The 25,591-nt window shown below is 39.4% G+C and overlaps 1 protein-coding gene across 8 annotated transcripts in view; it reads right to left on the reverse strand.

Annotated features, from left to right (window-relative positions):
• Positions 1-25,591, reverse strand: part of SOCS2 (suppressor of cytokine signaling 2) — a 277,036-nt gene that overhangs the window by 69,019 nt on the left and 182,426 nt on the right. The window lies entirely within an intron of this gene.

Consider the following 25,591-nt stretch of genomic DNA (forward strand, 5'->3'; position numbering starts at 1 on the left):
AGGTCAACCGGCCATGCCAAGAACTCTTTACTTTTAATGTCAAATACTCAGATGGGAAATTTATCTGTCCTTAAGTCACGGTAGAATAATCACAGCGAACAATGAGGCAATCCTTTCCAGTTTAGATAGTTTTAAAGAACTTGCTGTAAATACGTATTTCTTTCCATTAAAGTCTTCTGAGAGTGGATCTAATTTGTTTCATTTTCTTAGAGGAAATCTCTCTCTGAGCTTGGTGGAATACCATAACATGTAAAAGGAAAAAACAAACTGGATTACTAAGAGGGAAGTACGAGGCTCTTTAAGAGGACGTACATAACACACAGAGAGATGAGCACCACCTCTTTCAAAGCAACGCTATTGGGAAGTAACAAATATATTCCAGTGACACTGGTTTTGAACAAAAAACTTGCAGAATGGCTCTTTGGGAACTGCCTTTATCTCTACAATCAATTTATGTGACATACAAGAAAACCTGTCATATTACTTTATGGTCGTGGCTCATTTTTAACCAAAAATTACTCTAGCCAGATTGATCACCACTTATGTGGCAGGCTTAGTGGTGAGCAGCTCTTGGCAAGTGTGCTAAATCACACCCACCTTCTAAGAATGAATACCATCAGTGTAAAAAATCTTCAGCAAAATGTGCCAAGGGCTCTAAAGGCAAATTCCAAAGAGAGATTTCAAAGATATCCTGAGCAACCACAACATTATTGGAAGAAGGATGCAGCCTCTGAAGTTGAACTCAAACGCAATTCTGCACAAGCTGTATTCGAAATCTCGCAAGAGCCGTGACAGTCTTGGAGGGAACGATTCCATTACGTCTTAGTCATCTTTACATTGTCCCCCTAGCATAGCACCCTGCATGTACTAGGGCACAGAGCAAATGGTCTTCCAAGCAGCTTTCCTTTGGGAATAATCAAGCTATGGAATTACCATCAGCCACAGCAGGGCATTTATCCACCAGACTTTCCTTCTGAGGAGGAAATGTGGTCCCGTGTTTCTTCACGGTCAAAGGCGGTTCTTGCTGCTTTAAGGCTCTACGTCAAGAGAGTAACTGACAGATCTATTTGGTTTTACTGCCTCCTATAGCCACTGGCAAATAGAAGACTTGTCCCTCCAAATGGTGTCTCTTCAAGATGAAATCTTTATTTTTAAAACAACTGAAATGTAAGTTGATGAGATTTCAGAATCCACGAAAAAGCACTGGCATCTACCATTCTTTTCTAAATTTTGAGCAACCGGCCCTTCTTATAGAAGACCCACCACCACACAAAGGTAATGGAATGAATATTTAGAATGTACCTACCATGTACTCAATACCCTGTTACATGTAACCTTTAGGAAATCCAACGAAAGAGGTACTACCATTCTCATTTCTACTGATAAAGAAACTTGAAACTTTGAGAAGTGAAATACAGACGTTCAAGGTTACATATTTATTCGAGGGGAGAGCCAAAGCTCAAACTCAGGCTTGTCAGGATCCAAAACACTGTCCCTCACCTCTCAAATGTGGGGTAGATCCCAGTGGTCAAGGCAGAAGGCCCAACGGCCAGCTGTATGTGCTCTACAGCAATGATTTGATAAAAACGAAATGACTTGCCAATGTTTAAAAATATGGGTTTTACACAAAATATGAATTTATAACTCCCCTACACCAAACTCACTTCACTCACTTGCCTACACAGGCGAAGGGAGTAATGCATTTGAGCCTGCGGCCTCCGCTGATTCCTGCCGCCTCCCCAATACTTTCTTTTAAGGCAAGAAAACAAAGCTAATGTTCTACCTGTCCCGTCCTACCTGGATATCCCATGGGAACTTAGATCACACCATTTGATGAAGTAGAACATAATCATTGAGATCAACTATAAGCCCTTTAGAGAGACTCAAAAGCCCAAGAGTTAGTGACTGGTTTATCATCACAAGCTACAGGATTAGATCTCGAATGTTCTTATTCTTGTCTACTCTGCTACCCAACTTCTCCCTTGTAGCCAAACATCTGTCCGAGTTAATGACCTGTGAAGTGGGGTATCACTATTCTTCCCAAATTTCCTTTGAAATTATTATCATGAGCTTGCATTTCCAATAAACACTGCTAGTACCGCCAAGACTTCAAATCTGTTTGCTTTCATTCACCAAAGATCTTCCATGAACAAATCTCTCTGCTTTTACAGATTCACTCCTTGGCCTCTCTTTCCGATTCTGCCAGGAGCTGCCAGCAGCAGTTGAGGTTGAATACTGAAGGGTGGAAGAAGCTCAGAAGGAAGCCCCAAAGAAGCATCCTGGACTTCTAACCCGTAGGTCAGAGATTAGGAAGATGAGGGCGATGATTCCAGTGAGGGACTCATAGGTCATGCACAGCAGCGGGTAACGCAAGCCTACCCCCCTCTGGAGGAGACACGATTTTTATTTCTCCTTCTGATGTTGGTCAGAGAAAATAAGTTTGAGTCTTTCCCATATGCTAAAGCACATTCCAATCATATCAGCTGGCAGGGTTTCTCCTCCTTCCTCCCAAAGGTACTAAGTTTGTCAAATTTAAATTTTAAAACTTCCTCTCCAAGACCAGGAAAAGGTACTGAAGAAACAGCTTGCCAATTGCAAATCATTCTAAGAGGTGTTTATAGCATATGCATTATCACATATAGCTCCAAAGAAGAAGAAAGCACAATGCCATGTTACACTCATTCCAACATTTCTATATGTGACTGAAGCCAGAAATAGCACTTGTGAAAATATTCCTTTGAGGAAAGTACACCACGTTAATAATGAGTTGTGCCTGAAGAGGTTTTAGGATTTCAAAGTAAGCAGGCTCTGTGCTTTGCTAAGAAATCGATAAGGAATTGATACCCCCCTTTATTAAGCAGGATAGATTTTTTCATTTATACCAAAATGATACATCTTTGCCATTTGTTTTCATTTCATTTCTGACCTAATTTCTTTCTGATAGTCTTGAACGAATATCTATTCTTATGTCCTTTAACTGTCTTGCAAGGTAGCCAGGCCAACTGGGTTTCCCACTGGGCAATAAATCACTCAGGGACTCTGTTTTGTAATATCAATTCCGTGTATCTAATATTAAATACCAAAGATTGGCCACATGTGCTTTATCAATCTCTTCATGTCTTTCTGCTTGGCTCCAGACATCTGTAAAGCTGTGAATGGAGCTTTGGCACATAACAAAGGTTTCTGAGGTGCTCTGAAAGTCCGCAGAGGGACATAACGTGGCAGTGTGGATTACCGACTGCTCACATCTTTCTGCTGGTGCTCTGAGACTGTGCAGTGGTTAGAGAGCAAAGGCTTTGGAATCAGAATGCCTGGGTTTAGAGCCCAGCTCTGCCACTTACTAGCTGTGCAACCTTGGGCAAATCACTTAACCTCTCTGTGCTTCAGCCACCTTAGCCATAAAATGGAATTGCTGAGAAGGTTAAACACAATTAGGTATTTAAAGGGTTTATCACAGCCTCTGGCATACAGTAAGACTCAATAAATATTAACAATATTTATTATTTGTTCATTTTTGATGCTCTCACTGGCATGCCCCGGGTATGAATAAAATTTTGTCATTCAGCTTGAATATATTTAGTGCCTTGATTCTTGAAGGGAACATCAATGTCAGACCCATTAGTATAATTTTCTAAGACCCCGGTGAGACCTCTCTGGGGCATAAATCATTCCGTGGGACCAGCCATGAGGTACCGCACTGCAGATACTGTGGAAAGTCACAGTAAATCTCGTAAAGCAGAGGGAGTGATTCATGCGTGCCCTGCAGCAGGAATTCAGAGAGGAGGAATTCAGGGAGGTGGCTTGCTGTCATTCTCTGACTGACGACTGCCATTTCTTACATCCAGAGCATCACACGTGACTGATGACAGTGACATGGCCGCACTGGCCCACAGGCACACCTGGGTTTTACAAATGCCAAAATAATTTTGCAAGAAAGTAAAGCAAATAGTGGCCTGGGGGAAGTTGAGGATTTTATTTGTTTTTTTCCTGGGTCTCCTGGATTTCTTTATTGCTATAGTCTTAGAAGTATTTTACTAAAACATGAGAAGTGAAATCAGCCATTTTTCTCTGGCCTCCATTTCTAGTAAAAAGATAATCAAATATACACTGTTGAAGCACAAGCATAAATAAACCTTATTTTTTGACTTAAAGTTACAATTTATATAGTTTTAATTTTTTATGAATATGAAGAAAGTTGATACACATTTCATTCTCATTACCATTCTGCCTTTGATTAGATCTCTGTAATTATTATGATAAGAAAGATACCTTGCATCTTTCTCATACCCAAGGAACAGATAGATGCTAGTCCACTTGATTTATCCTTATTTACTCATTGTTTGACATTTATCCATAAATAAAATTAAAATTAAAAAACTATAAAATGAAAGGACTATTCCTGGGAAGCAGCACAAAATAACATGTAAGAGCTCAGATTGTGGTGACAGGATGACTTGGGTGTGTGGGCAGGACACTTCATCCCGCTGAGCTTCAGTCCCCTCATCTGTAAAGTGGGAATGATAATAGTATCCACCGCTTGTAAGGCAGGTGGAACCGAATAGTGCCTGGTGCAAAATGCGGCTCAGTAAACAATTTTTGAAGAAATAGAAGGAACAGAAGGAATGTAAACAGGGACAGAGAGGGGAGAAAAAGGAGTGAATAGTCGTGACTCTCCCTGAGTTATACAAATAGTGGCTATTATCCAGGCCTTTTGCCAGGATTCTGCCTCTAAAATAGCACAACTTGATCTTTTTTAGGATGTAAATTTTCCATCTGCAACAAAGTAGAGAGAAAAGTGTAAACAACCCCTATGAACATATCACCAAGACTCAACAATGATGACATTCTACCATTCTGATCTCATGTATTTCCCTAAACACAGTTTTTTTTCTTTAGAAGAAGTATTTTCAAAGAAAACCTCAGGCATCATATCAATTCAACAGTAAGTGCTTCTAATAAATAAGGACTTTTTATAAAAATAATCATAATGCCACTATCAGAATCAAAAAGATTATCAATAATTTCTTTTTTTTCAGGGAAAGATTTGCCCTAACATCTGTTGCCAATCTTCCTCTTTTTTTTTTCCCTCCCAAAGCCCCAGTGCATGGCTGCATATCTTAGTTGTAAGTCCTTCTAGTTCTTCTATGTGAGCCGCCACCACAGCATGGCAACTGACAGACGGGTGGTGTGGTTCTGCAACCGGGAAGCTAACCTGGGCTGCCAAAGCAGTGAGAGCCCTGAACTTTAATCACTAGGCCTTCGGGGCTGGCTCTGTCAATAATTTCTTAATAACATATAATAAACAGAGTTTATTTCATTTTCTCCTGTTGTTTAAAAAAAGAAAGGTATTTTTATAGTTCATTTGTTCAAATCACGTTCCAAATGAGGTTCATATGCTGCATTTGGTTTATTGGTCTCTTAAGTCTTTTAACTTAAAACAGTTCCCTCGCCCTACTTTTTTCCCATAACATTTATTTGCTGAAGAAATTGGGTCATTTGTTTTGTAGAACTTCCCACATTCCGAACTTGGCTGATTTGTACTCTTGTGGTGGTATTTAACACGCTCTGTCTCCTGTATTTCCTGTAAACTGGTAGTTAGATATAGAAGCTTAATGAGATTCTGGTTCAGATTTGTATGAATGGAGTATGGGCAAGAATACTTCACAGGTGGTGCTGTTCCTTTTCTATCAGATCACGTCAGGAGGAGTACGATGTCCGGTTGTCCGACTTTTAGTGATGTTGAGCTTGACCAGTAGGTTCAAGTGTTGTCAAGCTGATTCTCCATTATAAAGCTCCTATTTCACCTAATGATTTCAGCATCCATTAATGATTATTGGCTAGTTCCATTATTTTATTAGATGTTGCAAAATAGTGGTTTTCTATTTCTAGCATCCTTCTGTATTTATTAGCTGTACTTACCCTGAAGTACATACACATATTTATACATAAATATCTTTGGATTTTCCCTTCTTTCTTATGCCAAAGGCAGCATACTATATAAACACTTTTTTCCACTTTATCACTTAACAATAGATCCTAAAGATCACTTCATGGTAAAATGTAGAGATTTTCCTCATTCTTGTAACTTTCTTCAAATTTTTCTTATTCTTATAACTATGTATTCTTCTTCTTTATGAATGTACCATTTGGTTATTCAATAATTCCTCTATTGATGGATATTTGAGAGGTTTCTAGTCTTTAGCTATTACAAGTAATGTTGTAATAAACAAACTTGTGTCTGTATTATTTTGGATTTTGGGCACAACATTTAAATGAACTTTTCAGTCTTCTCTTAAACATGCCATTTTAAAAATGATATTTCCAATACCTTACACTTAATTAAATAGAATTTGAAACCCAAGGTACAACATGGTGTAGAGTGGGTTTTTTTAAAGTGTGGTCCAATAAACACTTGCATCACAGTCTCCTGAGGTGTGTGACAAAAATGTAAATTTCTAAGCCCCACCCCAGTACTTCCAAACAGTCAAATGTGAGAGTCCCGGGTCTAGTGGAGAAAGCACTGTTCATAGAATCAGGAGACTGACATCTGGGTTCAGTCATGAGATCTGAGCCAACTTGATCAGCCTTGGTTTCTTTAGGAATGATTTCTTGTATGTTAAGGATAATAAATAACTTTCTCACCAACTTCACAGAATTGCTGTGAAGTTCCAACTCAATCATGTATAAGAGAGCCTGGTGGCATAGCAGTTTAGTTCGCGCATTCTGCTTTGGCAGCCCAGGGTTCAGATCCTGGGTGTGGAAATACAGATGGCTTATCAAGCCATGCTGTGGCAGGCGTCCCACATATAAAGTAGAGGAAGATGGGCAGGGATGTTAGCTCAGGGCCAATCTTCCTCAAAAAAACAAAAAGAGAGCAGTTTAGAAACTAAAGTAAAATTAAAATGTTAACATCTAGCAATAGAAAGGGCACCTGCTCAAGCAATATCCCCATCCTCTTCATTAACAAATATCCTACTTCCACATTCCATCTCAAAGACAAAAATAAGGGCCTTTCTTTTTTCCTTCACTGATTCATTTTTGAAGTTTCATGTACAAGAACCTGGCCCTTCAGCATCCAAAAGACATTCTTTATAGAATACACACTGCTCTTCAGGAATATCCACCTCTGCCTAGGACAGCAGGAGGCAGTCACGACAAGGATTCGGTCCAACATAGAGAGGGAAAATAGCTCAAGGCCACTAAGAGTCTGCCTTGGATCAGTTTTATACAAAGGTGAAAAATGCTTGATGCTTCAGAAATCATTGCCAGTAATGAGACGCACAAAGAAAGAAAGAAAAGCCCAACCCACCATAAATGTCCTGAAGAAGAATTTGTTCTGCCATAATTTGGTGCATGGTGTACTTTCAGTCTAGTTCTGCAAAGCCAATAAATCCAGACAGGTTCAGAGTCTGTTTATCTTTGAAATGACAAGCAAAACCACTATAATTTTTGTCATCTTTCCAAAGTAGAAGACTATGCACTATTCAGTGGCAGTTTTTTCTTAAGGATCCGGAACAGTTCCTACCACCTGATTATGAAAGTCATTCCTCCAACACAGGGCTTGAAGCACAGGGTATGGCCAAACAATACACAGGGGCAAATATAAAAGCCTTCAGAAGGAGAGGGGGATGGCTGAATGGGTGGGAAGAGGCATGGATATTTTCTATGTCTACTCTGGGGAAAACACCTTCAGTCAACAATTATCAAGGGTTCAAAGAAATTAAAATACCCCTGATATAAGACGAGAAAGCTTTAGACGACCCTTCAACTGTTGGATCTGAGTAAAGCATTAAACATCCATTTTCAGGATGCATTTTAGGGGTTAGGTTTTTGGTGGATGATGGAATTTAAATAGTCTCTTCTCTGAATGAAGAATTTACTACTCACAGATGGCTGGGGCCACTGGGATAGGGGCCCGTGAAGTCAGAGCTTCTATTCTCCATGAGCTGTGGGTTCAGGACAAGCACCAACAGAAAAGAGTACCCTTTTCTAAATGAATTTTGATCTTCTAAACACACATTCAAGTATAGAGCAAACACGGAAATCAAATGATTTCTGTTCACATTCATACCTTAATACCACTGTGTTTTGAAGTTGTATGTTCAGAAAAGATACAAGCAGGGAAGTTACATCTCTCCCTCTTAGAAAGAAGGTTTCATCAGGAAAAAGGAGTTTTTGAAGGTCCTTAAAGCTCTGTAAGGGAGGCCAGCAGACAGGGAGGATCAGGCCAGCCCAGAGAGCAGGATGGAGGTGCAAGATGAGGTCCAGGCTTGGAGATGGACAGTGGATTTGCTGGCACAGACTGGAGGGACAGGCAGAAGACGGGAGGCCTGAGGGAAAGGAGCAACACGTGGGAGGCAGATCAGGAAACCCAAGCGGTGCGTGGAAGGGTCTTAAACTAGAGTGAGGCTCTTGGCCTTTATTCAAAATAATACTTAATATCTATTGAGAGTTTTACTATGGGCTTTTAATTTAAGGGCCTTTATGTGGATTAAGTCAACAATCTTGTGATGGTGGTACTATCGACATCTTCATTTTTCAGGTGAGGACACTGAGACACAGACGTAACTTATTCAAGGTCATACAGCTAGGAAGTGGCAAAAGTCAGCATTTGAACCCTGGTATTCTAACTGCAGAGCCCAGACCTCAACCACCTTCAGTGCTGCCTCTCTGGGAGAAAGGAGGGAGAGTCACTACACGATATACTGGAGGAGAACAGCACGGTTGGCCTGGCTGAAAGACGAATTCTTCCATAGAGTTCAGATCTGTTCTAGAAAGAAACAGGAGAGACAAAGACTAAGTTATGATAAGCGAAGTGGGAAATGGTCTAGTTTTGACCAAAGGGTTAAACAGGGCTGAACACTGGGGACATTACATAAGCTGAGCACAATTTCTGTATCCTTTGAAAATGGTAGGCCAAGGATCCACCCCAATCTGTGTTTTGGGTGAGGGAACAGCAGGTGAGCGAGGACAGGGATGACAGACAGACTGAAAGAAAAAAGTAAAGATGAGACACAATCCAGGGAGGCTGCATGGTGTCATGGAAGGAACATGAGTTTGGAACCAGGGACATTTGGGTTGAAGTGGCACTTTCAGTTTATTTCCGTGGGACCATGTGCAAGGGAGCTCTGTGTCTTCGTTTCCATACCAGTAAAATAAAAAATTTTTTTGAACTGAAAGCATTATATATGATTTAATATATCCAAAAGCACTAGTAAGTGCTTGGCATGTATGAGGTATTCCAAAAATATCAAGACTCCAAAAAAAAAAGAAAGAAAAAAGAAAGAAAAGAATGGAAACCATGCACCAGCTGCTGCTTCTTAGGATGGGGAAACTGGCAGGAAGAGCTCCAAAAATGGCAGGAAAGGGAGGCATGACTGCAGCAATATCACAACTACATGAAACAGTGCCTGCATGCCACATTTGCCACGTACACAGTAGTATACCCAAGTCTGTATTGGCCAGTCCTCTTTCCAGAAAGGTCTGCCAGTACACAGCAAAAATAGGCTGCCTGTTCATTCATTCCTCCCTTTTTCATTCAACAAACATTAGTTACAGCCACAGAGCTTGGTGAGGAAGACTACAATCAAGGAGATGTGGGAGGGAGACGATCATCATGTAATGGCCCCCTGGAGCTTTGTCATCACCAGCCTAGTGGCCACCTGTAGCAGTCAGGATCTAAGTACAGTACAATGATGACTAAGACACATTCCACAGTTGCCCTCGATGAGCTTACAATCTACAAGGAAAGAGACACTTGAATACATTTCTACAACACAGTATGATCACTGCCATGAAGTGCCTGGGAACAGGGAAGCATAAGAAGCAAAATCTTATAAAAGATTTGATAACTGTCCGTCCCATCATAATCAATGTGACACAATTCTTAGAGTGAGGCAAGGCCACATATGGTTACTCTTCATGCAATTTATTCAACAGTCCTATTTTATCCGTCCTTTGTTCATTTCATACGGTTAAGCACCAAGTGTGCCCTGAACATCATTAAACGATTCCCTGTTATATTCTTCAAATGTGGAAGTTGCCATGGAATTCACCCAAAGTCTGGTCCTGAATACCAGCTATAACTCCTGGCAATGTTTTGTTTCAATAATAAAATACAATCCTGTTAATGCCATTACTTTAGATAATTTATTCATTACTGTGGGGAAGTGCAGTATTTTCAAAGAACCACCACTTGTTTTGAAAAAGTGAATGCTAACTGCGGCTCTTTGTCCTGGGGAAAATCTCACAAGCATTGCTTCCAACCTACCTTCAGGGCAAGATTAATTCCATTTTATTTCAAACTTCTACAAAGTTTTAATCTCAACACAGTGATGTTATACGCAAACAGATTCCCAACCAAAACTTGATTTCTCTTCTTTTAAGATTAATAAAAAGAAAACCACTTAGAATAGTGATCTTGGAAGAGCAGGCGGTGAGATAACCAATCATTTCCCTGCAATGAACTGAAGGGCCCCTAAAATAGATCCGTTGCCCAACGACCCATCCCCTTGAATAACCAAGGCAGCAATTACTCTTCAGAACTCGCACATGCTTTTCTTGGATAAAAATGGTACCATGACAAAATAGTCTTTGATTTCCAAGATTCTGACAGTACCCAAGGGGGATCCTATTTTTGACTATGTGCGAAACAGAAATGTCTGTAATCTTAGAATCTTGGAGTCAGAAGGTCATCTTCTGTAATATTCCATCCAATGAATGTATCTCTAGCAGATATAATATAATCTCTGCTTAAATTTTAGAAATTATTAGAAAGCATTTCATTATATCAATGTGAAATCTATTTGTAACTTCAAATTACTGCTCCAATCTTAAGCACATACTATGTCTAATTCCTCCTCAAACCTCAAAAGGTAAGACATAAATAGGGCTTAAAGCCCAAAACAAGTAAGAATATACCTAACTCCTTTAAAGGAGTCCAAGTTGCCAAGCCAAGGTGAATTCTATTCTAGGATGCTAAATGAACTGAGAGATATGTATAAAGATGTGGAACATTCTGAGGAATCAAATGATCCAGTCCAGATTTTGAAAAGGATAGAAGCATTTGATTCTCTAAATCATAGATCAATGAACTTGATGTCTATCCCTGGCAAAATTTGAGAAGAAATTATAATACAGATCAGTCTTCCCCAAACTGTGCTCTCATGAGATGATACCTATTAACTTTTCCAGCATCTTTAGAGTTCTTCAGAAAACAGCTTGAGGAATGCTGACATACACAATACATAAGCACTTAGAAGGCAATAAATACCAGGAACCACCAGGGGTTTACCAAGTACAATTCGGGCCAAAAAAGTTCATTTCCTTTTTTGATAGAGTTGCTGTATGGATACAGAGGGGAAATGCCATAATCGTGGTATTTTGATTTCAATAAAGCCTATCCGTCTAAAGTCAATAATCTGTATAAAGTAGTAGGTTCAAACAAATCTGAATCTACCCAACTGAGCCTCGCTTAATTCCACCTGTTTATAAGGCCTCTGGGATCTTCCGTCAAATGACAGGGTTGCCAGTTAAGTAACTAGGAAGGAAGGGAAGAGTCTGATTTGGGATGCTTTGTGAACCCATGCTGCCTCCTAAGGATCCTTACTCTCATTTACAATTGTTCACTCGCATAACACAATCTCAAATGTGCCAAGGTTCAATATCAAGCTCTTTGCTCTGGATAGTCCAAGATGAACCTTTAAGAAAGAAATCTAGACTCCTTTTGTCTGTTTTTTATCATTTTGATATTCCATCTTCCTTGTTTCCCCTGCGATTACACACTGTGGCTCTTCAATAAAATCCACTGGGTTTTTATTTGTTTGTTTGTGTGTCTGACCACATAATTTAAGCTGAAAGACACAATCCTATTTAAAACAGTGCTGATAGGCATGGGAGTCAGGGTGTCCAATCAAAAGAGCCAGACTCAGCTAGTCAGATCTGGATCTGAATCCTAGTCCACCACTTACTAGCTATGTAACTTCAAGCTTGTTCTTATATCTCCTGAGCCTCAGTGTTTCCCACCTGGAAATGGGGCTGATAATAATACCTACCATGCACAGATGCTGTAAGCACCAGAAAAAAATCTAACTAAATTCTCTTTCCTAGTACTCAGTCCTGACTAGAAACTCCACAAATTGCAGTCACAACCATTATTCTCATCACCACTCTTGTGTGCTTCCATTTATTCTTAACCATGTTTATGTTACACATTCCACTTTGAAGATCACTTTCTTTGATAGAGAAAGAGAGAAACCAAATAGTTGAGCAGGTCTGCTTTTCGTCATGTTAACATTATTCCATCTGCCCCAAGCAATGAGCTTAGCCTTTACTTGTTCTCTTGGTTTGAGCATAGCTTTAAAGAGCCCTTTTCTGTTGTCTTTAGCATTCTCTCCAACCTCAGCTCAGTCTGAACTTGATCTTTGCAGATACTTTCTCACTGGTTTGATGCCATTCTTCTGAATTTGTCCTTGAGCATGTGCTCGTCTTTCAGGCTTCTGTACATGTTCTCTTAACACAAGCCCATCCAAAACGCCTTGTTCTCCAAATGGTTACCTCCCTTTTTTCTTCCTCATCCAAAAAAATTGTAATTTTGCTGTCAAATTTTTCTTTCTTTCTTTCTCTCTTTCTCTCTTTTTGTACTGTCTTCTCTTTTCAAGTCTCTGGACACTGCATAACACCTATCCTTTCTCTAAAACATATGTTCCTAAAGTCATCGTTAGCATTTGGTTATGCCCAACTTTCCTCTCTGTTACAGTTACAAAACAACACTATCACGGTTGCTCCTTCCCAAGGTTTTAGTCAATTCTACTTCAACAAACAGTTCTTCTGCTTGGTTAGAACTGAATTCAGAGTAGAATTTCCATCTCATCGCTTCCTCCATCTGTGCTTTAAACAAAGAAAACAACAGAAAGCCTTTTGCTCTCCACGGATTGAAACGTTTATCCGACACTGAGAAAGTTAAAGTCCTCATCAATGATGTGTACTGTCTGGGGCTTGTGGCAATTTTGACATTTAGCTGAATCTAAGTCTAGGCAATATCATCAACCAGCAAAGAAAGACTCTCACTCACCTGTCTACACTAACCTATGATAGTTGCTCAGCATAATTAAAACGTTTTGGCTCCACTGCCAAGAGAACAAGCTGCGCTTTGAAGTTGTCATGACAGTTCACAGTCACAGCTTCTAAGGGGCTGGCAAACGATGAAAGTTTACACACCCACCCCAGTAAGTGGGGGAAACACCTTGCTCCTACATTCTTTTTTGTTTTGCTTTATTTACTTTGGGGGGTTTTTCTTTATTTTTTTAATTGAGAGATAACTGACATATCTCTTACATTCTTGAGTCTTCCCATGAATTCCTTGCTACTTCCAGAATCCTAACACGAGAACACTAGAAGGAATTCTAATACAGGCCATAACTGATTACCTTTAAAATGTACTTGAGAGAAACAAACTAAAAAGTAAAACAAACCAGAACCGAACAAAACCCGTGTGGCCATGTGGAGTGGTTACAATTTAGCTAATAGCCAGAAACAAAGAGCAATTTTAACTATCTTGCAGTTTAATCTGTTGAAATTTCATTCTTCATTTATTGAACAAGAGGGAATTCCACGAGAGAGGGTTTGCATTTCAACAATCACCTAAACACACTGACGTTTTCTCAAAGGCCTAAATACTGACATATTCAAAGTAAAATCTCTAAGTCTGGTAAGTATAACTGAGCTTGGTTACTCCCTAGTTAACTACAGGCCTTAGACTAGAATAGCAATAAATATAAAAATATCCACCAGTTGTTATTCAACTGGTGCATATGTGCCAGAATCGCTCCCTTCCTTTCCCTCACGCTCTGAATCATCGACCAAATTTTCTCTCAGTGCTAAAGGTTCTTGAGCAAGTCAAAATAAAATTAGAGGAAAAGTTACTTCATGGAAAGGTTTAAAAGTGGGTGAGATTCCTGTTTACATCCTAATCAAGCACAAGGACTAATCGTTTAATATCCACGACTATATTCTTAGATGAAGTTTTTGAAGAAGAAAGCATATCCAGGGTAGTGAATCAAACACGGTGACAAAGAAAAAGACTTCAGCCTGCTACACAATAATTTAGGTCAATACCGATCGACACGAGTCCTAGGTTTCTAAAAGCAAAGTGTTGGTAAAACAGCAGTAGCTACCTAAAAACAATTAGCTTTCAAAACAGAACCATGAAGACCTACCTCAGCTCTTTCTGAAGCGAAAACCTCAGACCTGAAAGTAATTAAAAAGGTTTTGGATGTTACAGTCTGATCGAATCCGTGCTACAGAATCACAATGATAGTGTGTTCAAAAAGCCACAATCACGAGGAAAACTGGGCTTCTGCAGAAAAGTGTGTTGATTTTCCTTTAACTTTCAGGGTTTACTGCAAGATAACCCTCTTTCCCTTGAGCTAAATTTTATCAATCAGAGGCCACTTAAAATCATAACTTCCTTTTAAATATTCTTATCATCATATTTGCTAGCAAACACACTCCAAAAGATCAGTCACTTCCACTATGTACAAAAAGCTTAATTGCTGAATTTAAAACTGACTACTTGCTCCTATTCACAGACGAGAGCCTCATTGTCCTCTGTGACCCTGGGTCACCCTCCCCTTCTCCTTGACTCAGCAGCTGAGCTCAGCTTCCTCTCCCTGACCTTCCTTTTCCAAAAGCTGGAGCACAGCAGGCATTTCTAGGTCAAAGGAAACTATTACTGCCTTCCAGGAGAACAGTATCTTCTGTGTATTCGAAGGACTGGACGAGGACAAGGAGTCAGTAATTCAGTGTACTAACCCCCATTCTCACCCTGACTAGGGCATAGTATTAACTGCCTCTTGTGCCGGGTGGGGGGGCACCCAAAAACCACCTCTGTAGCTGGCTACCATCAGCCACCTGAACACTCAGCTCCGTGTCACCCAGAGGAATGCCTTCCCCGCCACATTGCTGTAACCTTGTCTTCCTGCCTGTCTCACAAGCCCATGATAATGGCCACATCCTCATCCTTTCCCTCCCATTCCCTGCATTCGGCCACCACTCATTTTTTCCAACAGCTTTATTGACATATAATTCACATACCATAAAATTCACCCATTTAAACCGTGCAATTCAATGGTTTTTCATATACACACAGGGCTGTGCAACCATCATCACAATCTAATTTTAGAACGTTTTCATCACCTCCAAAAGAAACCCTGAACTTTTAGCAATCACTTCCCAAATCCTACGTGCCCCCTCACCTCCCCAGCCGTAAGCAACCACTAATCTACTTTCTGTCTTTATGGATTTGCCTTTTCTGGACATTTCATATAAATACGTGGGGTGTTTGTGACTGGCTTCTTTCACTCAGCATGATGCTTTCAAGGTTCATCCACATTATACAATGTATTAGTACTTCATTCCTTTCATTGCTGAATAATAGTCCATTGTATGGATATACCACATCTTGTTTATCCATTCAACAGCTGATGAACATTTGGGTTGTTTTCACTTTCTGGCTGCTATGAATAATGTCGTTATGTACAAGTTTGAAACGTATGTTTTCATTTCTCTTGGCACCACTTGTTTTCAGCAGGCTCTCTCCTCTTTGCTGCTTCTTCTCTGGCTCTAGGATCCTCTTTAAAAAGAAAATATTTGGAAAAAGAAGTTCACATGCACCGTGGATAGAATAAAAATAAGCACAGCCTTTCTGGAGGACAATTCACCAATATCTATCGAACTTTTAAATACACGTACTCTTTGACCTAGGAACTCCTTTGCAAGAACCTACAAAAAAATCCCCCTACAAGTTTGCAGATAGCAACAAGGATGTTCTCTGCAGCAGAGTGTGTAATAAATAGCAAAGGATTCAGAAAACAAACTAACAGATTGCTCAATAAGAATCATGTAGAAGCAGTACAGGGACAACGACTTTGTTGACTAAAGAAAAATAAGGTAGAACTACGTAGTAGTTTATAAATCTATCCCACATATTAATTAAAGAAAGCAAGCTACAGAAAAATGCATATATTACGTGAATCCACTTATACAAAAAAGGCTATATCTGTGTGTGCTTATATGTCCACATTAAATGTCTAGAAAGATACCTTTTTTTAAATGAAGATTAAAGGTTTGGGGGAAGAGGGACAATAACTTTGCATTTTACATCGTTTTTGTACAACCTGAATTGTTATTATAAGAATGCTTTCGGGGCTGGCCCCGTGGCTGAGTGGTTAAGTTCGCATGCTCCGCTGCAGGCGGCCCAGTGTTTCGTTGGTTCGAATCCTGGGCGCGGACATGGCACCGCTGCTCAGGCCATGTTGAGGCGGCGTCCCACATGCCACAACTAGAAGGACCCACAACAAAGAATATACAACTATGTACCGGGGGGCTTTGGAGAGAAAAAGGAAAAAAAAAAAAATCTTAAAAAAAAAAAAAATCTTAAAAAACAAAAAAAGAATGCTTTCAGAATTTCAAATGTATATTTTTAACAAAATACAAATTCTCCTGACACTCTACTATGAACACATTACGGGAGCGTGTGAGAAAATGAACGCGAAGGGGAGAAGAGACACATAGACACACCAAAGAGGAGCTGGGATGATGAACACAAACACCTCTGCTTCCTAACTCACGCTGGGCAACCCTGATTCTAACCTCCAAAAGGGAAAGCATCAGAGGATTCTGACTCCTACCTGTGTTCTCAGAGAGGCAGCATGGCACCATGGGAGAAGAACAGATGTTAGACCAGCCTGAATTCTAAGCCAGGCTCTGCCACTTCCTGTGAAGTTTTCCTTTGACCTCTCCTCCCCCAAAATCCTCTTTGCCAGACCACAAAATAGCCCATGCTCTTTCACCATCACTTAATAGCTATACCTGAGATGCCAACCCCCAAGCATTTCTAACAGCCTTACAAAACTAGGCTCTAAATAGTACCTCTCCGAGAAAGTTTTCTGAAAATCAAGCCCCTTACCTCAAACCTGTAGATATGTTTGCACATCCTCTGCAGAACGGGTATGCCCCCCACTTCACACTGACTCACGGTTTTCTGCTATTTCATGCATCTTACTCCTGCCTCTACAAATTCTTTTAAGGATCTGTACCTAACCACAATTTATGCAAAGCCCATTGGGCCTAGAAGGATGGTGTCAAGAACTTGCTGGTTCACAATAAAATATTTGTTGATGATTATTGATCTGTAACCAAAAGCTTATTTTATGTAAGCACTTACTGGTAAAAACTCAATAAAATGATAGATGAATGGTAAACGTGAGTGCTAAGTGCTAATTTAACATAGGAGACTTGATGATGGTTTTAGATTTTTGTCTGTTTGGTTTTCACCCCCATTTTTCTCAATGCACAGCCATAACCAGCCAAGATTATACCAATTACACAAATACATACACAAATGCGTATGTTTCAGAGCAGATCCAATTCCCAGTAAACGCCAACCCATTCTTGAAGATCCAGTCCAAAGACCCGCTTCCCCCATGAAGCTCCCCTTCCTGCCTCTCCCTCCACACCCCAGCAGCTGGTCACAGCCACCTCACGGTTTCCACTGCTCTCTCACTTGAAGTAGTATTTATTGTTTAAATATTTGCCACCTTCCTTAGGCTGTGAATGTTTCTGTCTTAATCACTGCTGCATCCACATCACCTTGTATAATTCATTACACATAGAAGGGGGCTAAAGAAAGGTTGCTGAAACACAGGAGTGAGTGAGTGAAGATTAACCCTCACTCTCAGTACAACATAATGAAAGGCTCTGGAGCCTGCAGCCAGGGGCTCTCTCTCCCATTACCCCAAAATACCAAATTCTTCCTTCCTTCCAAAGAAAACTGAAATCTACCTATAATAACCAGAAGAACATATTTTAAAACTCCCCATCGTCACAGGCCAAAAGGCAAGGGTAACCCTATGGCAGAAGACAAAGAGTGATGTCTCAAATAACTGACACAGAACAAATAGCAGCCTGTGGGAGAAGCAGATTCAGGTTCTCCAGTCCTACTCACAGCTGGAAGATCGCGTACAGGTCACTAAATTCCCCAGACCCTTGGGCTCCTCATCTATAAAAAGAGAGGGTAAAACCTGATCCCTTCTAAGGCCCCTTCTCAGTTTGAATGCTCTAGGAGTCCACGGAAAGGAAAATAAACACAGAATCCATTCGTTTTTGCTTGCTTTCATTTACTCATCAAATATTACTGGATGCCTGTAGGTTTAGGGGAGGAAGACATTTCCTCTACCCTCTCTGGGTTCTTCTGGCCGGGGAATGAATTAAATTCACATGAGACAGAATAGCAGGAAAAAATTAAAGTTTTATAACATGTATACATGGGAGGCTCAGGCAAGCTGAGCAACTCGCCAAAATGGCTGAAGCCACCACCTTAAATATCATCTTCAGCTAAAGACAAAGGAGGATGTTGGGAGTGGGGGGAGTCAGTCACAAGAGGTTACCAGACAAATACAATAAACAGGAATAAGATTATTATGCAGATTTAAGTCCTTGCATTCTGTATTGATAGGAGTTTCTAGAGATAAGGTCATCCCCCTTCTTCCTGGTACAGAGAGGCAGACAACTTTAAAGATGGAGATTTCCCTTACAAATGTAAATGTCTCTTAACAAAAGGGTAAGTGAATTCTACTTTTCAGTTGCTTTCCTGTCTGCAGTGTATTAAAAGTAACCAGCCCCAAATCATCCTCATGCCAAAGAGAAAAGTCTTGGGGTGGCCAATTCCAGGCCCCCACATAGGGAAGGACTATTCACCAAACAAACTCGTTTTGTTTTCCTCCTGAGGTACATATTTCCCAGGCTCACCTGAAAGTAGATGCACCTATGGAACTGAGTCCTGACCAATGGGATAAGAGCGGAAGTGATGCACACCATCTCCAGCCTGGCCCATTAAGCCTCCTGCCCAATCCAGATGCTCATGCTCTACCCTCACCCGCCCATCAGAGACAGATGATCCACGGCCTTAGGGAATGGCAGGCCCACTGGATGAAAGAAGTCTGGGTCACTGAATGTCTCCATGCAGCAGAGCCCTCCTTCCCCTCCGCAGGAACTAACCTAAACTAAACCACTGGGATTTGGGGGTTCTTGGTTACAGCATGGAGCTTACTCTGACTATTAATGCTTTATATACATGATCACCTTTAACCCTCCCAAAAACCTGAGTGGTAGATATTACCATTTATATTTTACTGATGAGGGAATTGAGTCTCAGAGAGGGGAAGTAATTTGCTTAAGGTCACACAGCTTCAAAGTGGCACAGGCAAGATCTCAACCTATGAATCTCTAACTCCAAAGTTCATCTGCTTTATTCTTTACCACACGGTCACTAGCAAAGCCCCTCCACACCTCTCTCCTTGTTCTTGAGTACCTTTACTTGTTGCTAACAGTTCCTGCAAGTTCTGCTTCTACATAAACTTGTTTCTGAGAAGCACTGCAAGGTATGGCAAGCAGTCCTATCTAGAAACCACAGGCAAGGGAAGGCCAGAACCAGGCTTTGCTGCAACCAAGTATGCTCTTGGATCTTACTTAATTAGCCATGAACAGGAGAAGATTAAAGCTACTACTAAGACCAGATCATCAGAAATACCAATAACATGCTCTAGGAAATAGTCAGGAGATGACTATACCATTTTAATTTTCCCTTAAAAGAGTCAATCTGACATCATTAAGAGTGACATTTAAATGCTAATCGAAAAAGCAGTGTTCCCATGTCTCTAGCCAAGTATTTGCATGTTAATTAATTCTGAAGATAAGAAGACCAGCTTCCAATATGAGGTGTCAAAAGGAGACAGAGTTCCTTTGCAAAGGAAGATAAAAGGCTGTGGCAGAGACATAATTAAATTACCTGGTTTCAAGAGTTTTCAAAAGAAATATGCTATCCTTTGCAATGCAAATTAATACAGCCTCTTTTGTGAAGAGTGCATTTTAAGAAAAGGACCAAAATATAGATTTCCAACATCAATGCCCTTTTAATGCAGTGCCCTCATTACAGATCAAAACGGCTTTTACCAGAATGGTGGCTAAAGAGCTCACAAAGGCTGTCAACAGTGGAGGCAGAAGCCCAGTGCCCGAGAAGCCAATATACCAAAAACGCACCCTGAATTGTCACAAGGAACATCAACTTGAATTTTTTGACAGACCATTTCTTTTTAGAGGAGTCATGCAAATTAGTACAAACCCAGAAACCACAGACTCAGAAAGATGTTAGGCTAAATACTTTATAAATTAGGTTACCTAGAAAGCTGACAATTTTAATAAAGTATACATTCAAATTGCTGCACTTATACCACACTTAATAGCATTATAATTTAGATTGTGTAACTTTTACCATTTGCACTTCTTTTTTATATATGATCTCATCTTAGCCCTGTGAGATATATAATATAAATGTGCCCACTAGACAGATGAGGAAATTAAGGCTCAGAGAGAGTATGTGGATTAACCAAGATCATAGAGGTAAAGAGTAGCAGGGCCAGGTCTAGAAGCCAGGCTTTTGGCTCTAATTTCAATGGTCCTCCCGCTCTCTATATTACCTTTCTTCTGTTTTATCTAGTTGCTCATAGCGCCTGCTATCGAGCACATTATTGCTATGATATTACTAAGTATGTGAAAAACATGAATATTTGGGGAATAATCACAATTTGAATAGCCTAAACAGGGTTCTCTTTTTTTGCTCTTCTGCAAAGGGTCACTATACTAACAAAAATTTACTGATTAATTCATTTATTGTACAAATTTATATCTTGTAAATATATGTGACAAAGCATTTTTATCAGTGATAAACAGCACTTACTAATTAATAAGATAAAAACATTGACAGAAAATAAGCAAAAGCCATGAACAAATTATTCACAAAAGAACTACAAACGGCCAAATGAAACCTTGCTCACTCTCACTAGTAATAAAAATGCAAATTGAAAGAACAATGAGTTATTATTTTTTCCTATCAAATAGAAAAACACTGAAAAAAATCACCAACTCTCTAGGTTGGCAAGAGTGGAACCTATTATAACTGTGGGTAAGAGTTTAAAATGAGAAAATTCGCAAGGGAAGATAAATGTGCATGCTATATGACCCAGAAATTCTAGTTTCAGGAGTTAATTCTAAGGAGACAGAAAGGTACTAAAAAAGGTATATATGTGAATGTTCATGTTCATACTGTTTAAAACATGAAAGAAATAGAAACAACATAAGGGTAATGATTAAATAAATTCTGATATGTTACCCATGAAATTCTATAGCCGTTGAAAAGAATTACATTAAAAGCAAATAATTAAAATACAAAACACTGAACAAATTAAAGAAGATCCAAATGGGAAGATATTCCAGGCATGTGAACTGAAACACTTAATACTGCAAAGATGTCAATTCTCCTATAGATTTGATTGTCAAAGCAATTGATCTATAGACCCAAAGCAATCTTGACGAAAATCCCCTGCAAGTCTGAGTGTGTCTCTGCGTATGTTTGTGGAAATTCACAAGCTGGTTCTAAGCTTTTTTGGGAAATGCAAAGGGTCAAAGAATATCATCAGGAATTGGTACAAAGAAAACATAGTCTTTTGTTTATTAAGTTACAGTAATCAAAGCATACACTAGCACAAAGGAAATACACCAGTGGAAGAGAACAGAGAGTCCAGACTGGACCTGTGCACATACAGACACTTGCTTTACAAAAAACGTGGCACGGAAGAGCCATGGGGAACAGAAGTCCTTTTGATAAATGCTGCTTGATCAACTGGATACCAATGTGGAATAAAATGAAACTTAACCCTAACTTCTCAGCATACACATAAATTAACTCCATGTGAACCGTACATCTAACTGTGAAAGGTAAAACAATAGAGTTGATGGAAGATAACACAGGAGGATATCTTCATTACCTCGGGATTGCGAGTAAGCAAAGATTTCTTAAACAGAACTCAAAAAGCACTCATAATAAAGGGAAAAAATGGTAAACTGGATTACATTAAAATTAGGAACTTCTATTAACCTCTAATAAAAAAGTAACAAAAGCAAGCCACAGAGCGGGAGAAGACATTTTTAACACATATAACTAACAAAGGAACTTATATCTAGAATATACGAAGTACAAATAAATAAGAAAAAGTCTGACAATTCTATAGAGACTTCAACAAGAACTTCAACCCTCCCACACCACCAAAGATATGCCAATGGCCAATAAATATATGAAAAGAGTGTTGAACCTCCTTAGTCATGAGGAAAATGCAAATTAAAATCACACCTACCAGATTGGATAAAACCAATAAAACTGACAATACCAAGTGTTGTCAAGGATGTGGAGCAACAGAAACTCTCATACAATGATGATGGGGTGTAAACTGGTGCAACCACTTTAGCAGTACCCCCTAAAGCTGAACAAAAACATATCCTACGACCCACCAGTTCCACTCCCAGGCATATAAACAAACAAAAAGAATTAAAACCTGCTCACGTATACCAAAAGCCATGTCCAAGAATGTTCACAGCAACATTTCATAACAGCCCCAACTGAAAACAACCCCAATGGCCATCAACAACAGAATGAGTAAATGTTATGGCATGAAAAATATTCAGCAGTGACAATGAATGAAAAAATAATACATGTTAAAAACACGGATGAATCTCACAAATGTTGAGTAAGGAAGTCAAAAACAAAAAACTATATACGTTTCTTTTATGTTTAAAAACAGACCCTGTGGTGCTAGAGGTCAAAATAGGAGTTATCTCTGGTGGAGAAGAAGAGGCCATTCAGGGCTTCTAGTGTACTAGAAATGTTTCTTGACCTGGGTGTGGCTCACATGGATGTGTGTGCTTTGTGATCATTCATTGAGTTGTACGCTTAGGATTTGTGCACTTTTCTCAACATACGTTATATCATCATAAAATATCTTAATCTGTATTTATTGGCTTGGAAATACGTCCATGATGCATTAAGTGAAAAAAGTAGCTTAGCAAATTATATAATTCTCCTTTTGAGATCTAAAGAGTAGAAGCATTCTTATGTAATGCATCTAGGACCAGAAGTTAATTGCTTAATTTTGAAAGCTAGTAAAAGTGAGGATTCATAAAAAATAACAACTGCTGCCTAAATTTATTTTTTACTTAACACTATGGACTTGAATATTTGCTTACTAGAATTTCATATCATCTTTCCTTCATAAATCATGTCCATAATCCATCTTCTTCTCTATTTTCAGTTTTAGTTTTGTTAACATGGAACAAAAATTTAAATATACTTGTAAAGCAATATGAATGTGGAATCCTTCATGACTTTTAACATTTCTTTCAAATCTTTCACAGTTATTCCACCCACTCTAAATTCCAGAGCAATTGTTTTAGAGATTTACCTCCGATTGCATTTTGCTAAAGCATTCAAACTAATTTCAGTGAAGAAAACAGCTCTATTTTTATACTCATATTTCACTGGTTTATGTAATATTTAATTAGATTACAGAACTGCAATAATAAGTTCAACTGGCATAAATAGGGCTAAGAAAAAACACAAATGGCTTTTAATAAGCACACAATTTTGGGTATACTAAACAGAAATTTGTTAGCAGAATGCCTTTAGTCTTAAGAGCACTTCTAATATATATACTTAATTCTTTGCATAAGAAATATGGAATGATATACTCCAAAATGTTACCATTGGTTTATCTTGATTGAAGGGGTTTCTGGTAATGCTTAATTCAACTTGCTTGTGTGTATTTCTTCAGAGGACTTGTATGCATACATTTTTTCAAGTCATAAGAAGCTTGTTACAAGACCACTTTGTGACAGTGGGAATGGTGAGAGTTGGCGGAAGTAGACGACATGAACCCTGTCCTCCTCTAAGAGAGCATGAAATGTGATTGAGGCTTTTAAATCAAACAGATCAAGACAGAAACTCTAGCTCTGTCATATACTAGCTGTACATCCTTGGGCATGTCTCCTGTAAAATTCAGGTTTCTTTTCTGTAAAATGGGGATAATACCACACACTGCAAACAATTGCTATGAGAATTAATGATAATGTGATAATGTAAGCAATGATAATCTAAAGCCTAGGCACAGTGTCTCAAACATAGTAAGTCGCAATAAACGCTAGCTTAAAAAATGAAAACAGGAGCATACTTGTTTGGGTTTCTGAGTTTCAAACTTCATAAACAAATCTTTATAGCTTCAAGCATTCTTTAAATTGCAACATATGAGATTGCCTTTACCCCCTAATTGTACCCTTTTCTTTGATATTCCATGGCTGTTGACTCTTTCCTAAGCCAAGTGTGTTATCTTTCTTCCCCAAGAATTCACATAGATCGAAGCATAATTTTTCCCTGAAATACTAATCCTAAGAAAAACAGCAGTCGACTATGATATATGTCTTAATACAATATGCTTTTAATGTCAGCTGAGAACCACATTTGGTAGCACAGTGGTGATATTTAATTTTTAAAAGAGTCACAAACTGAAGTCAAAGGGATTTATCCAGCACCATGTCTCATACAGAGTAAGCCTACTTGGTAGATACCGTTGTAGATTGTAATTCCAGAAATAAACAATTCATAAATTTTAAATGGCACAGCATTCTGAGTAGCATGATGAAATCTCCACCCTGGATGTGAAGCATCCCTTTTGTCCAGCATATCCACACTGCATATGCTACCCGCCCATTAGTCACTTGGTAGCCTTCTCGGTCATCAGATCAACTGTTGTAGCATTGTAGTGCTCGTGTTCAAGTAACCCTTATTCTACTTAATAATGGCCTCAAAGTGCAAGAGTAATGATCTAGTGATTCAGATATATCCATATAATCAGGAAGGAACTTTCAACCCCCAGCTTCTCCCTGAGGAGCAAAGGGTTTGGATGACATATCTATCACCCCAACTTCTTAAAACTCCCTCCCACCCAAGGGACAGGCCCCAAAAACACTTAGCTCTGAAAGCCAATGGGGCTTGTGTCCATGAGACCCACAAGACTATAGCAAACAAGAAGCAGTTCTTAATGGACACGTGAGCACTTGTCAAGGCTATCCCCCAAGGACTCAGCACAGAGGGAGCAGACGAAAACTCCCACCTCCCAGTCTTTCCCTGGAATGGGTTTGACTGCATATTTTACAAGCTGCTGCCTAAGGGTCTAGCTTCTAATCAGCCTGCATCTAGATGCTGACTATGATCCTCCCCTTTGGAACACTTACCAGTCCTGACAAACACTCAACTACTGGGAGCCACTAAGAACAAAGATGGCAGCTCAGACTATCACAAAACTGTGAGAGACAACCAGGAGCTCAGGCTAGGCTGATTGACAAGTTTCATCTCCCATATGAAACCAGTCTGTCAAGAATAGGAGCGGTGGCTGTTTCACCTAATCACAGAAACCAATACAGAGAGTCAAGGAGGATGAAGAAACAAGAAAATACGTTCCAAACAAAAGGACAAAATAAATCTCTAGAAACCAATCTCAATGAAATGGAGAGAAGTGATTTAGCCAACAGAGAGTTCAAAATAACACTCCTAAAGATGCTCACTGAGGTCATGAGAGCAAGGTATGAACAAAGTGAGAATTTCAACAGAGACAGAAAACAATAAAAAGTACCAAACAGAAATCATAGAGCT

Source organism: Equus quagga, chromosome 19 (assembly GCF_021613505.1).
Source record: "Equus quagga isolate Etosha38 chromosome 19, UCLA_HA_Equagga_1.0, whole genome shotgun sequence".
NCBI lineage: Eukaryota > Metazoa > Chordata > Mammalia > Perissodactyla > Equidae > Equus > Equus quagga.